General features: G+C 45.5%; 1 protein-coding gene across 2 annotated transcripts in view; it reads left to right on the top strand.

Annotated features, from left to right (window-relative positions):
- The window catches only part of DOCK11 (dedicator of cytokinesis 11), a 189,068-nt gene that overhangs the window by 52,019 nt on the left and 124,374 nt on the right, over positions 1 to 12,675 (top strand). The window lies entirely within an intron of this gene.

Genomic DNA, 12,675 nt, shown 5'->3' with positions numbered 1-12,675 from the left:
TACTGAGTTTTGTAGTTGGGGCAGAAGAGTGAGTTTGTCTACGGGGTTTGTAGGAGATAAAGGTAGAAACAGAGAGAGAGGAAATGGCGCAGGGTCTCTAATGCCTCGGGCATGAAGTTGACTTTTGTTCCAGAGGCTGTGAAGAGCCGTTAAAATCCAAAGGTAAAACTAACAAGCTACTTGAAGATTCTGAGCAGAAAAACAGAGTATGCTCTCATATCAAATATAACTGTTCTTGCAGATACCCAATATAAGATCATGTGGTTTGCCGAGGATGATTCACACTTCCATTAAGTATTGAAGGTCATTCTGTCTTTCACATAGTCTGCAAGCAGAAACTACGGGTGTCTATCAAGAGAAGACTCCAATTTTATCTTAATTTAATATTTTGCCTGCTGCTTTCCATTGAGTGGCTATGTCCGGTTCTCACTTTCATTTCCAAGTCCTGAGAATAATCAGTCCAAGTCGTAGGGGGCTTCCTGCGTGTCTCCTGCACTTAACCATGGGCTTTAGCCCGCGGTGATGAATCCATTTGTTGAGGACTTCGTATGTGCCAGGCACCATACTGGCTGTTTTGTATTCTGTATCTCATTTAATCCTTGTGGCAGCCCTAGGATAGAGGGTAGAGGGGTCCTATTTTTATTCTTAGTTTAAGACGTGGGAAATGAGGCACAAAGAAATTAATGGTTAACTCAAGGTCACACAGCCCCAAATTCAGACATGGGATCTGAACCTAGGCAGGCTGATGCCCGAGCCTGTGCTCTTTCTTCACCAGCCCACTGTCAATGCCGACTAGCTGAGTGAGTGAGACTCAAGGCTTTATTGTAATATATTTCCTATCAGAATTATCAGGTTCAGCCGGGCGCCTGGGTGGCTCAGTCGGTTCAGCGTCTGCCTTCAGCTCAGGTCATGATCCCAGGGTCCCAGGATCGAGTCCCCCGTAGGGCTCCCTGCTCAGTAGGGAGTCTGCTTCTCCCTCTGCCTCTGCCCCTCCCTCTGCCCTTCCCCCTCCCCCTGCTTGTGCTCGGTCTGTCTCTCACATAAATAAATACATAAAATCTTAGGGAAAAAAATTCTCAGGTTCAGAAATGCAGGTGTGAAGACTGTAATTCTGTGCAGATTGCCAGAAAATGGTTCTGTGGGTTTTGACTCCACTCCCAGCATACTCAAAATATTAGTGTTTTCTCCATACTTAGGCTGTAGCCCAACATGAATATAATGTATGGAAATCTGGATTCAGAGAAACAAGACATTGGGGAATTAATACCTTTACAAAAACAATTCACCACGGGATTCTTTTCAGTAGTAAATGACTCTAATGCTTTTAAAATAGAATTTGCTTTGCATACAACCTTTTATGAGCCCATATATTATAAATCAAAATACAGTGGCCTGTGAGAAGTACACGCTTTACATTTTCCTCCATAGTTTGCGAGACACAGATTGGTTGATGTAGTAGGGGCGCCTGGGTGGCTCAGTCATTAAGCATCTGCCTTCGGCTCAGGTCATGATCCCAGGGTCCTGGGATCGAGCCCCGCATCGGGCTCCCTGCTCGGCGGGAAGCCTGCTTCTCCCTCTCCCACTCCCCCTGCTTGTGTTCCCTCTCTCGCTGTGTTTCTCTCTGTCAAATAAATAAATAAAATCTTTAAAAAAAAAAAAGATTGGTTCACGCAGTGGGCAGAATAATGGCCCCCCCAAAGATGGCCATATCCAAATCCCCAACACCTGTAAATGCTTCCTTACATGGCAAAGGGGAGTTAAGATGGCTAATCAGCACATAGGGAGAGGAGCCTGGGTTATCCAGGTGGGCTCAGTGTAATCACAAGGGTCCCTGTCAGTGGAAGGAGGGAGGCAGAAGACGAGAGTCCGGGAAGGAGGAGGGAGGACAAAAGCAGGGTCAGAGAGAGATGCTTTGTTGCCGCCTTTGAAGATGGCGGAAGGAGCCACTGGCCAGGAAATTGCAGGCAGCCTCTGGAAGCTGGAAAAGGCAAGGAAATGGCTTCTTTCCTCGAGATTCTAGAAAGGGACACAGCTCTGCTACAACCTGGATTTTCGCCCAGCGAGACCCCTGTCAGACTTGGGCTCTGTAGAACTGGGGCAGAATACATTTTGTTGTAAGCCACTGAGTTTATGGTAATTTGTTCCAATGACAGTAGGAAAGGAATTCAGTCAAGTAGTCAAGGATTGATTGTTTAGCTTACGTGTTGTCTATCCCCGAGGTTGCGAACGCCGCCACTCATGGGGGCCAGGCAGGAGCCATAAATTCATGAAGCGAGTGGTGAGGTCTGAGGTAACTTGGTGACCACATGGCCCAGCTGAGGGGGACACTGCTGCCCGCCTCTAGCTAATTGTCACTCTGCTGCTGCTGAGCTAGGCTCTTTGCGTTGTTGCCTCCTTTCATCCCCAGCTGTTCATGTCTTGGCCATTTCTTCTTCTTCCTCTTTTTTTTTTAGTGAGATATAATTCAAATAGCATAAAACCACTTACTTTCTTTTTAAAACTTCTACCAAACAGTAGGCAAAGAAAGGAAAATAAGAATAAGTCGAAGTGTAGGGAATAATGTGAAATAGGCCATAATGAGATTTGGGAATTGTGCCTGGTCATGGATTTCATTTATCCTGGCTATTCTCCATTATCGACTGGCTCTCCATTTTGGATTTCTGGGAACTGGATATACATCCCATATTCTTCCGGTTTTACTTCCTAAGCCAGAGCAGTGGTATTAGATTTCAGGATTAATCACAGCTGGGATGGGCAAGAGAGGGAAGAAGGTTCAGCCAGACTCAGCGAAAGGTGTCTGAGGGGTTTTGCCAAGATGTTTCTGTTTTCCTCTAAGATTGTGTTTTAACTGTTCCTGAATTCAGCCTTGTGGAAGTTGGTTGAAACTCGCAGTGTTTATGATGCCATCTCTATGTAAACAGAGGGCATGTGACTGTATGGAGAAGGGCCATGGGGGGGGGGGCGGTTGTTGGGTGTGGGTTTTGTAGTGGCCAGCCTGGAGAACTTGGAGTGAGGGCCAAAGCGGAAGTCCAGGCCTATGAACTGTGGCGCCCCGGGGTACTCGGGCTTGCACCCTCAGGTGGGGGGATCAGACATGTTCTTCCTGTGACGGGCCTAGACTGGCTCAGACCTAGGAGAGAGTCTAAATCTAACAGTGGGGTGAGCAGCTGACCCAGCTCTTGGAGAGTTGGCAAAGGCAGACACGGAGGAACTGAGGCAAAGGGCTGACGGTTCATGAGACGTTCTGAGAGGAAAATCTCTTCTATATTTGTTCCTGTTATGTTAGCCTTCGATGTGAAGAATATTAATGAGTCTCATAAGCGAACGGGAAGGTGAGTCGGGCATGCTATTATTATCTGAGTCATTTTGCTGATACCGGGGGCAATTTTACCATTGGTGCATCTGGAGTCCCCTGCGTGCTGGGATGTCCAGCCCACACTGGTGAGAAGCTTTGGGAGCTTTAGCGGTGAGCACCGCAGGCCTAGAGCTTGCAGAGTTGAGAGCCAAGAACCTTTGCTGTCAGAAAAATTCAAGCTTTGATAGCCCCTCAAGCTCACAGTGGACTAACCAGGAAGCTACAACAGAAGGATCTCGGTATTCATCATGACTCACTAGCAGATAACAGCCTACGGGAGCCATGGGCCTTCCCTTCTATTTTATCTGTGCCTCCTTGACATTGGCCTGCGGATCCCGCTGGGGTTGAGGGCTTGACAGGGATTAAGGTAGGGTAGCTGGATCCCTCTTAGAGGGAGGTGTCAATTTCAGGGTCTTTATTCATTTAAAAACCTCTGGATTTAAAAAAATTATGTAGAATCAGTCCTTTGGAAAATTTGAATTGATGGACAGCAACTTAACTGTCTTTTTTTTTTTTAAAGATTTTATTTGAGAGAGAATGAGGGAGCGGTAGAGAGAAGGAGTAGGGGGAGGGGACAAAGGGAGAAGGAGAAGCAGACTCCCTGCTGAGCAGGGAGCCCAATGACAACATGGGGATCAAGACCTGAGCTGAAGGCAGACACTTACCAACTGAGCCACCCAGGCGCCCCTTAACTGTCTCTATAAGCAAGGCCGAGTCCTTTTTCTGGATTCTTTGACTGTCAGAAATAAGGGAGTCTAATGGCACGGGAGGGAGAAATGGAGTCATGAGAGAAGGTGGAAAGAAAAAAAGCAAAGGGAAAGAGGGTTAGAAAACACTGAACCAAGTCCAATAGATAAAAGGGAATCAGAAGACTCCTACTTTATAAGGCCTTTTGAGAAAGCAACCACATGATCTGTAATGCGACATAAATAATGTAGCCACAGTAACTCATATATAGGCTGCTTTAGAGAGCGAATCCTTCCTCACTAGCTGCCAGACAGTTTTGCAAGAACATTCAAGTTGATAGTGATGGGCTCTAGGGCAAAGGGGCTGGTGAAGGAGCTAAGCTGATTTCTTCATATGGGAAGATGACAAGAGCCCATATTTATGGAATAAAAATTTGCCCTTTTCCCCCCTACACGCCTTTCCACCAGCTCCGGTCAGTTGTTAAGAGATAGTCTGCATCATTCTCTGCCATTGTCACGATTTCCCCAGAGGTGCTGGCCGAGCCTCTCCGTTGTTGGCTGGGAAATTGGTCGTGAGGAACCCAGGCTCCGGGCGAGCTGATAATGATGTGCATTACTGCCCAAGCCACGGTTTTCGATGGCTGGTCACTTCCTCTCACCGAGGAGGACGCTGGTGTCGTGCAGCATTTGCAAAAGCTCCGACCGTTGTCCTATAAGCAGTGACTATTGTACCCCGAGCTTATGATTTGCCTTGTTCCTGGTGTTCATGTTAAAACAAGGCAAGCCTTGCCGTAGGTGATTAATTTCCTCAATTTGTACTTTTTTAGTTAATGAGAACCCACCCCATTGCCTGTCTGCAATTCCTGGGAAAGTTTTGGAGAGCAGTTTAAGATCTCCTAGAGAATGAACTTATTGATCCCTTAGACAGAAATGCCAGTCTTGACAGAAACCTGTTCATTTACATTCTCAAGTAGCTGGTGGAAACCTCTGCTTTTTTCAACTCCTTTCCACATCAGTGAAGGTGAGATAGCTAGGATATTTGATTTGACCTTCCCCTGGCGCTCAGAGCTAGTTTTCCTAAGGGATACAATGATCTATGGAATAAGGAAGAGTCTGATCTTGAGGGTGGTTTTTCATTAAAAAAAAAAAAAAAAAGTCTGTTGCAGATTCTTGGCCAACCCCTGGGACACTCACCTTTATGCCTCTTCTTGGCTCCATTTGGTCACATTCCTCTAGCTTCCTCCTCCCCATTCCCAGCAATTAAATGTTGAAGTGTCTTGGTATGTTATCGGGGTTGTAAGTTCAACTGCTTGATGTATGACTCACTTCTGCTGCCCCCTCCCCTTTTGGTTTGCACAAAAGAGAGCCATTTGTTATATATCCCGAGTCAAACAGTCCTCACTTATTCTTTTGACTGTTACGGGAGGGTTTCTTCCCTTCTGTGTTAGGAGAACAACAAATCAAGGAATTTTTCCTAGGACAGCACATATGATATTAAAATAATTGCTGGGGAGGCCAAGGTCACTATGTTTATTGGAATAAATATGAAGAGAAATTTTTTAAACATTTTTTATAGGTTAGTGCATTGTGTTCTCAAGTCTACCAGACTGTCTCTCCCAGCTAACGAACAGATTATAGTCACTTTATGGGTAAGGGATTTCTCACTAATTTGTTTGTGTTTTTTGTTGTTTTTTTTGTTTTTGTTTTTGTTTTTAAGTAGATTCCACGCCCAGCGTGGAGCCCAACACGGGGCTTGAACTCACGACCCTGAGATGAAGACCTGAGCTGAGATCAAGAGTCAGACGCTTAACCAACTGAGCCAGCCAGGCATCCCTAATTTGTTTTTTATGTTTAGTTTCTCCTCATTCATTGGTGACTGTTTTTGTTTTTGTTTTTTTTTAAGATTTTATTCATTTACTTGACAGAGAGAGACACAGCGAGAGAGGGGACGCAAGCAGGGGGAGTGGGAGAGGGAGAAGCAGGCTCCTCGCTGAGCAGGGAGCCCGATGCGGGGCTCGATCCCAGGACCCTGGGATCATGACCTGAGCCGAAGGCAGACGCTTAACGACTGAGCCACCCAGGCGCCCCCATTGGTGACTGTTTAAAACCATTTATTAGGGGCTGCTTATGTGCCAGACACTCTGAGGAATCAATGAATTCATCGCCAAATATGTACTGAATACTTATTAACTCAAGGTGTTAGTGTTGCAAAGGGTAGAGAGAAGTTTCCCATGCAGAACTTAAAACCTATTCGGGGAGCTGGGACACAAAATGAAAATGGTTTAGGGGCGCCTGGCTGGCTAAGTCGGCAGAGCGTGTGACTCTTGATTGCACGGCCGTGAGTTTGAGCCCCACGTTGGGCGTACAGTTTCCTTAAAAAAATAATATACTGTTTAAAGGTGGTACAGAGACCAAGTGCTGTATGAGCCCAGGTCACTGTGATCTGAGGTCAGAGAAGGCAACTTGAAGGAGGTGGGGCCTCAAAGGGAGAAAATCAGGAGGTGAGTGTTGGAGGCAGTATGTACCGGGCGGCGGGTGTGTTAGATGAAGTTGGGTAGTCATGAGAGGATAAATTTGGTTTGGTCCGTTCGTATCTCCCTGCACCTCAGTTTCTCGTCTGTAAAATGGAGATGATAAGAGTAATCATCATACAAGGTCATTATGAGGATTAAATGATATAGGATGAGGAAAGCCAGAGATGGATGGTAGTCACCACTCCATGGATCTCAGCCATTTGTATTATCTTATATTATTAGTAGGATTGTGGGAGCGCCTCAAAGGTGGGATCAGTCATGTGAGCCCTGCCATGGAGGTGAGGGAGGGTCATTGAAAATTTGAGCAGGGCCATGACATGCTGAAATAAAGCTGACAAAATAGTCTGTCGTAATGAGAAGGGCGAATAGTAGACCTTTCCTTCTGGACTTCGCTTCAAACTAAATAATTACAAAATCTCCAGTGCCCACATATGGTGGAGTTATTTAGGAAAAGCTATTTGAGGGGCACCTGGGTGGCTCAGTCGGTGAAGCATCTGACTTGATTTCGCCTCAGGTCATGATCTCAGGGTTGTGAGATTGAGCCCCACATTGGGCTCCCTGCATCGGGCTTCGTGCTGGGCAGGAAGCCTGCTTAGGCTTCTCTCTCTCCCTCTCCCCCTGCAGCCCCCCCCGCCCCCCCCCCCAGCCACACGCTCTCTCTCTCAAAAAAAAAGCTATTTGATTTTTAACCAGTTTCCCAGAACATAAACCTGTGTGATATATTAAAACTTGGTGGAACTGTAAAACGATATAGTGAAGAGAGATAAGTGGTAGATTAGGTTGCCAACGTACTGGTAGGGGTTCTTCTGTGGGATGACGTTCCTGACATTCTGGTATAATTAACTGCAACTTGGTTTTCTGATAAGTCCTGGGGTTTTCTTCTCTATTATTTCTTTCATCTTTGCTTGGAACAGCTCTGAGACCCAGGACGTCTCTTGCTCTCCTGCTTTCTCCTTTTTCTCGCTGCCTCTTGTTTTCTGTTCTGAGACATGAATCAAGTTAGTTGTTCCTGCCCCATTCCTGCGTTGCTCCTGGCCCACCTACTTTGCCTGCCTACTTTCACTAAATCGTGCAGAGCGTTCTTTCCTGGGGCTCCTGGTTCATGTAACTTAGCAGTGAATACTTACCCTCTAGGTAACACGCATAGGTGAACCCTCTCGAGATTTGTTATATCAGATGATAAAAGGCTCTCCTAATTTGAGGATACGTGGTGCTCAAACTTGCCTCCCTTCCAACTTTGATTCAACAGAGTGACAGAAAGCCTTTGTTCTTGCTCCAGAAAGGGTCATGTGGTAAATATTTAAAAGGTTGTCATCCAGGCAGCTCAGGGTTTTAAGGAGACTTGGCAGGACCTGATCCCAGAGAATTACCTCCTTTGGCTCCCTCAGTTTTATTCTTCTGGGTGGTCTGAGTGGCCCACTCATCAGGATCCATGCTTCTCATCGAGTCAGGTGGGGGAATTTTCAGCTGTGTCCACCATCTAGGAAAAATAATAAAGGGGAGGAGGAGGAAGAAGAATATGGACATTACAGAGAAATACCATCCTATTGGATGAAACCACTGGAGAATCTGAACTGGAGAATGAATTATTCATTCATTCATCATTTATTTTGCAAAATTTTATTGAGTCCAAGCACTGTTGTAGGGACTGGGGATATAGCAGTGGGTAAGACATGGACCTTGATAGTCTAAAAGAGACAGAGAGCAACTAAACAGATGAATGAGTTATATTTAGATAGTGATTGCCATATGAAAAAGATAAAATAGTGTGCCGTGATGGAGGGCATGTGGTCATAGAAGGCCTCTCAGAGGAGGTGAGATTTCAGCAAAGACCTGAAAGCAGTAAGGAGTGAACCATTGAGGATACGTGGAGGGAAGAGCATTCCAGGCCGAGGTGGCAAGTGCAAAGACCCGAAGGCGCTTGCTTGGGGTGTTAGCGGGGCAGCAGGGAAGCCGGTGTAGCTGGACTAGCATGATAAGAAATCCAGTCCAAGAGGGGTGCCTGGGTGGCTCAGCGGGTGAAACGTCTGCCTTCGGCTCAGGTCATGATCCCGGGGTCCTGGGATCGAGCCCCATGTCGGGCTCCCTGCTCAGGGGGAGTCTGCTTCTCCCTCCTCCTCTGCCACTCCCCCTGCTTGTGCTCTCGCTCTCAAGTAAATAAATGAAATCTTAAAAACAGAAAAGAAATAAAGTCCAAGAGGTAAGCTGAGGCTAGAACAGGTATACCATCTTAGGCTATGGTGGGGATTTGTGGATTTAGGTTGGAGGCCATTGGAAGGTTTGGGCAAGATTCTCTTTGTCATCCTCATCAGATTCTGATTCTAGTTCTATCCTTGACTTGCCTGTGTGAACTTGAGTGAGCTCTTGGTCTCTCAGTTTGCTGTTAAGTGAAATGTGGATAATGATGCTTATCTCCAGTGACATTAGAAGAATTAGTTGTTGGTTACAAAGGACTCGAGGCCTTCAAGATGAGAGCGATGATACAGAGTAATCGCCACTGTTCGATGTAGTCATTATTTTAACAGCTTCCCAGAAGATGAAACCCAACGTATATGCTAGACTGTTAGAATGAGAAGAGATCTCACAGATCGGTTGTGGGGGCCGAGACTGATTGCTATGGAAATGACTTAAAATTCCTTCACCGTACAAATTGCGTTTCAAGCCTGTAAGAAATTGCTTGGGGAGGGTGGCCCCTAGACTGGGAAGGCCGCTGTGTTATTTGTTCAATTTCAGTAAAATTCTTTGTAGAGCATGAAGAAATGGTCTGGCCCGGTCCCATTTTACAAGTGAGGGAGCAGAGAAGCAGAGTCTTGAGGACAGCTTCATGGCTGGTGAGCAGGAGTGCTGGACAAGAATCCAGATCGTGTGACTTTCAGGCATCTGCTTTCTCCCCAGATTCATGAGCTACCCACCTCAGTGTCCCATGTAGACATAACTGCGATGTTACAGGAAGCGATTTACCGTCATTTCAGACCCCTTCCCCTCTCTGTTGTAGTGATGTGCTTTGCTAATATTGGAAGTGGTGGCTACCACGGAACATCTTTGCTTGGTGAGGCAGCTGGGAATGAAAAAAATTTCACAGACTCGATTTTGGCTCTGTGCCACAAATGTTTTGCTCTGCGTTTTGCCTTCTTCTGCCACTCTCTCTCGTGCTGGCTCTGGGCTCTGCAAGTCGATCGGGCTTGAATTTTAGGTTTGGTCGCAGGTCGGATTCTAATTGGTTGTAATTTTTGCCTGGAAAATGTATCTGAATTTTTGCCATACATAATTACTGTAATAACTTTCAAAAGGGGGTGTTTTGTTCATTTGGGCACAGTATGTAATTTTAGGTCGTCTGGTGCCATCATTTAAATAACATGTGAACCACTGTCACGAAAACAAGCAAACATATACAGTTGATCTTTGAACAATGTGGGGGTTTGGGGGCACTGACCCCCTGCGCAGCTGAAAAATCCATATATAAGTTTTGAGTCCCCCCCCCCCAAACTTAACTACTAATAACCTGTTGACCGGAAGTCTTATGGATAACATAAACAGTCGATTAACACGTATTTTGTATGTTGTATGTGTGATATACTGTAGTCTCACAATAAAGTAAGCCACAGAAAAGAAAATGTTACTAAGAAAGTCATGAGGAGGGGGCGCCTCGTTGGCTCAGTCAGTTAAGCGTCTGCCTTCGGCTCAGGTCATGATCTCGGGGTCCTGGGATCGAGCCCATTCTTGGGCTCCTTGCTCAGCGGGGAGTCTGCTTCTCCCCTCAGCCCCTCACTACCCCCCCGCCCCCACCCATGCTCTCTCTCTCAAATAAATAAACAAAATTGTAAAAAAAAAAAAAAAAGTCATTAGGAAGAGAAAATACGTTTACAGTACTGTAAAATGTATTTTTTTTATTTTTTTATTTTTATTTTTTATTTTTTTTTTTTAAATGTATTTTTTTTAAAAAATCGACGTGTAGGGCGCCTGGGTGGCTCAGTTGGTTAAGCGACTGCCTTCGGCTCAGGTCATGATCCTGGAGCCCCTGGATCGAGTCCCACATTGGGCTCCCTGCTCGGCAGGGAGTCTGCTTCTCCCTCTGACCCTCCCCCCTCTCATGTGCTCTCTCTCATTCTCTCTCAAATAAATAAATAAAATCTTTAAAAAAAAAAATCCACGTGTAAGTGCACCCCCTTTTGAAAATGGACTTCATACCCATGTTGTCCAAGACTCAACTGTGTGTATGTATTTGTGTGTTTCTGTGTGTGTGTAATCAGCACTATGATTAGCATTTTCCTTGTATGTGCATCTAGATTTCTTTAGTGATAGCTCCAGGAAACTTAAATGTGGGTGAATCAAATAATGAGGAGTATACATCCTCATACTGTGGGATCACACACATTTTCTGTACCTATGTAGTAATATTCACTTGATTGGCATTGCAAAACAAAGTGATATTTTCTGTTTGGACTCCTTCCTGTTGATACCGTACAAAGCCACATGGCCACTCCCTGAAATGGGAGCTGTAGCATTTACCAGTCTAACCTGTTAGGGTGTTCCTCACACTGGTGTATTTTTGTCATTCGTTCCAAAATCAGTGATATTGAAACAAGTCAAAAATAACTACAAGCATATTATTTCTCTTTCCTGGTTTTCCTAAAAAGAAATGCTGTCTAACATGTATATATTTTGCTTATTCATGCTATGGAAAAATAGATTGTTGATATTTCAGATACTTTGCCAGAAATTAAGTCCTTTTCAAGAATGAGCCTGCCAAGTAATACTCTTTCCATAATTAAAGTTCTTAAAATAGTCCGAGATCATACTGGGTAATCAGATGGGTGATTGAAAGTGGCAAGCTTAAATCTTAAAGCCAACTTCTGTAAGACAAGCAGCGTAGGAAAGCGCTTGCTCAGTCATCACCCAGAACCTATGTCCTAGTCCCTTCCCATTCCCACCCTGAAACGATTTTAGTTCTGTCATCTGGGGGAATTTTACTGTAACAGATGCTTGAGACAGTCTGCAGTCTGTGGCTTATTTTTTTTTAAGATTTTATTTATTTATTTGAGAGAAATAGAGCATGAGCGGGGTGGGGCGGTGGGAGGGAGGGAGGGGCAGAGGGAGAAGCCGACTCCCCGCAGAGCAGGGAGCCCAAGATTGGGCTCCATCCCAGGACCCCGGGATCATGACCTGAGCCGAAGGCAGATGCTTCACCCACTGAGCCACCCAGGCGCCCCAGTCTGTGGCTTATTAAAAGAAGCACAGGCTCATCAGAGAGCTCCAAATTCCCCATTTAATGTCTTAGATCAGGTCTAAGACTTTCTAGGGGAGCCTAGAGGGCTAGCATGAATGAATCCAGCAGTCTTCCTCCTTTTCCCCCTTCCTGTGGGTTTCGCTATGAGTTGTAGCAACAGATTCCTCCTTCACTGTTGTGAATGCCTGATTTCAAACAGATGGCACAATCCCAGTGGGCTTATTGACTCAAATCTCAGCATTCGGGGCACTCAGTGACAACTGGAAGGCAACCAGTGACTCTCGGTGTTTCCCTGGGAGTGCACTATTAGCTGGAGTTTCAGAAGTGGGGGCGTGGGACTGCATAGGTGAGGGCAGTGAGGGGTGCGGGTGAGGTGAGTATATATGATGGGGGGGCATGAGTATGTATATATATTTTGTCTTTTGATTTGATTTTTTAGCTGTATAGTTTTTACTTTTTTTCAAACATTTAAAACATTTTTCTACTTATACTTGGAGTCGCGCGGTGACGTGAATGAAATAAGAATCCAGTCATGGTTTTGCAGTTAAATGGGAAGAGGACGCAATAGTGAAACGGACAGTGACTCGGATACAAAAATGCTTTCTCAACTTTAAAGTGTTGAAATGGGGACGCCTGGGTGACTCAGTCAGTTAAGCGTCTGCCTTCAGCTCAGGTCATGATCCCAGGGTCCTGGGATCGAGCCCCGCATCGGGCTCCCTGCTCGGCGGGAAGCCTGCTTCTCCCTCTCCCGCTCCCCCTGCTGTGTTCGCTCTCTCGCTGTGTCTCTCTCTGTCAAATAAATAAATAATTTTTTTTAAAAAAATAAAGTGTTAAAAAGTCGTCTTCTGTAGATGAACTGAGAGGGAAATCACT

This window comes from Phoca vitulina, unplaced genomic scaffold (genome assembly GCF_004348235.1).
Source record: "Phoca vitulina isolate PV1807 unplaced genomic scaffold, GSC_HSeal_1.0 scaffold62, whole genome shotgun sequence".
NCBI classification, from domain to species: domain Eukaryota; kingdom Metazoa; phylum Chordata; class Mammalia; order Carnivora; family Phocidae; genus Phoca; species Phoca vitulina.
The sequence above is the reverse complement of the archived record's forward strand: the minus strand, read 5'-3'. Positions and strand labels throughout refer to the sequence as shown.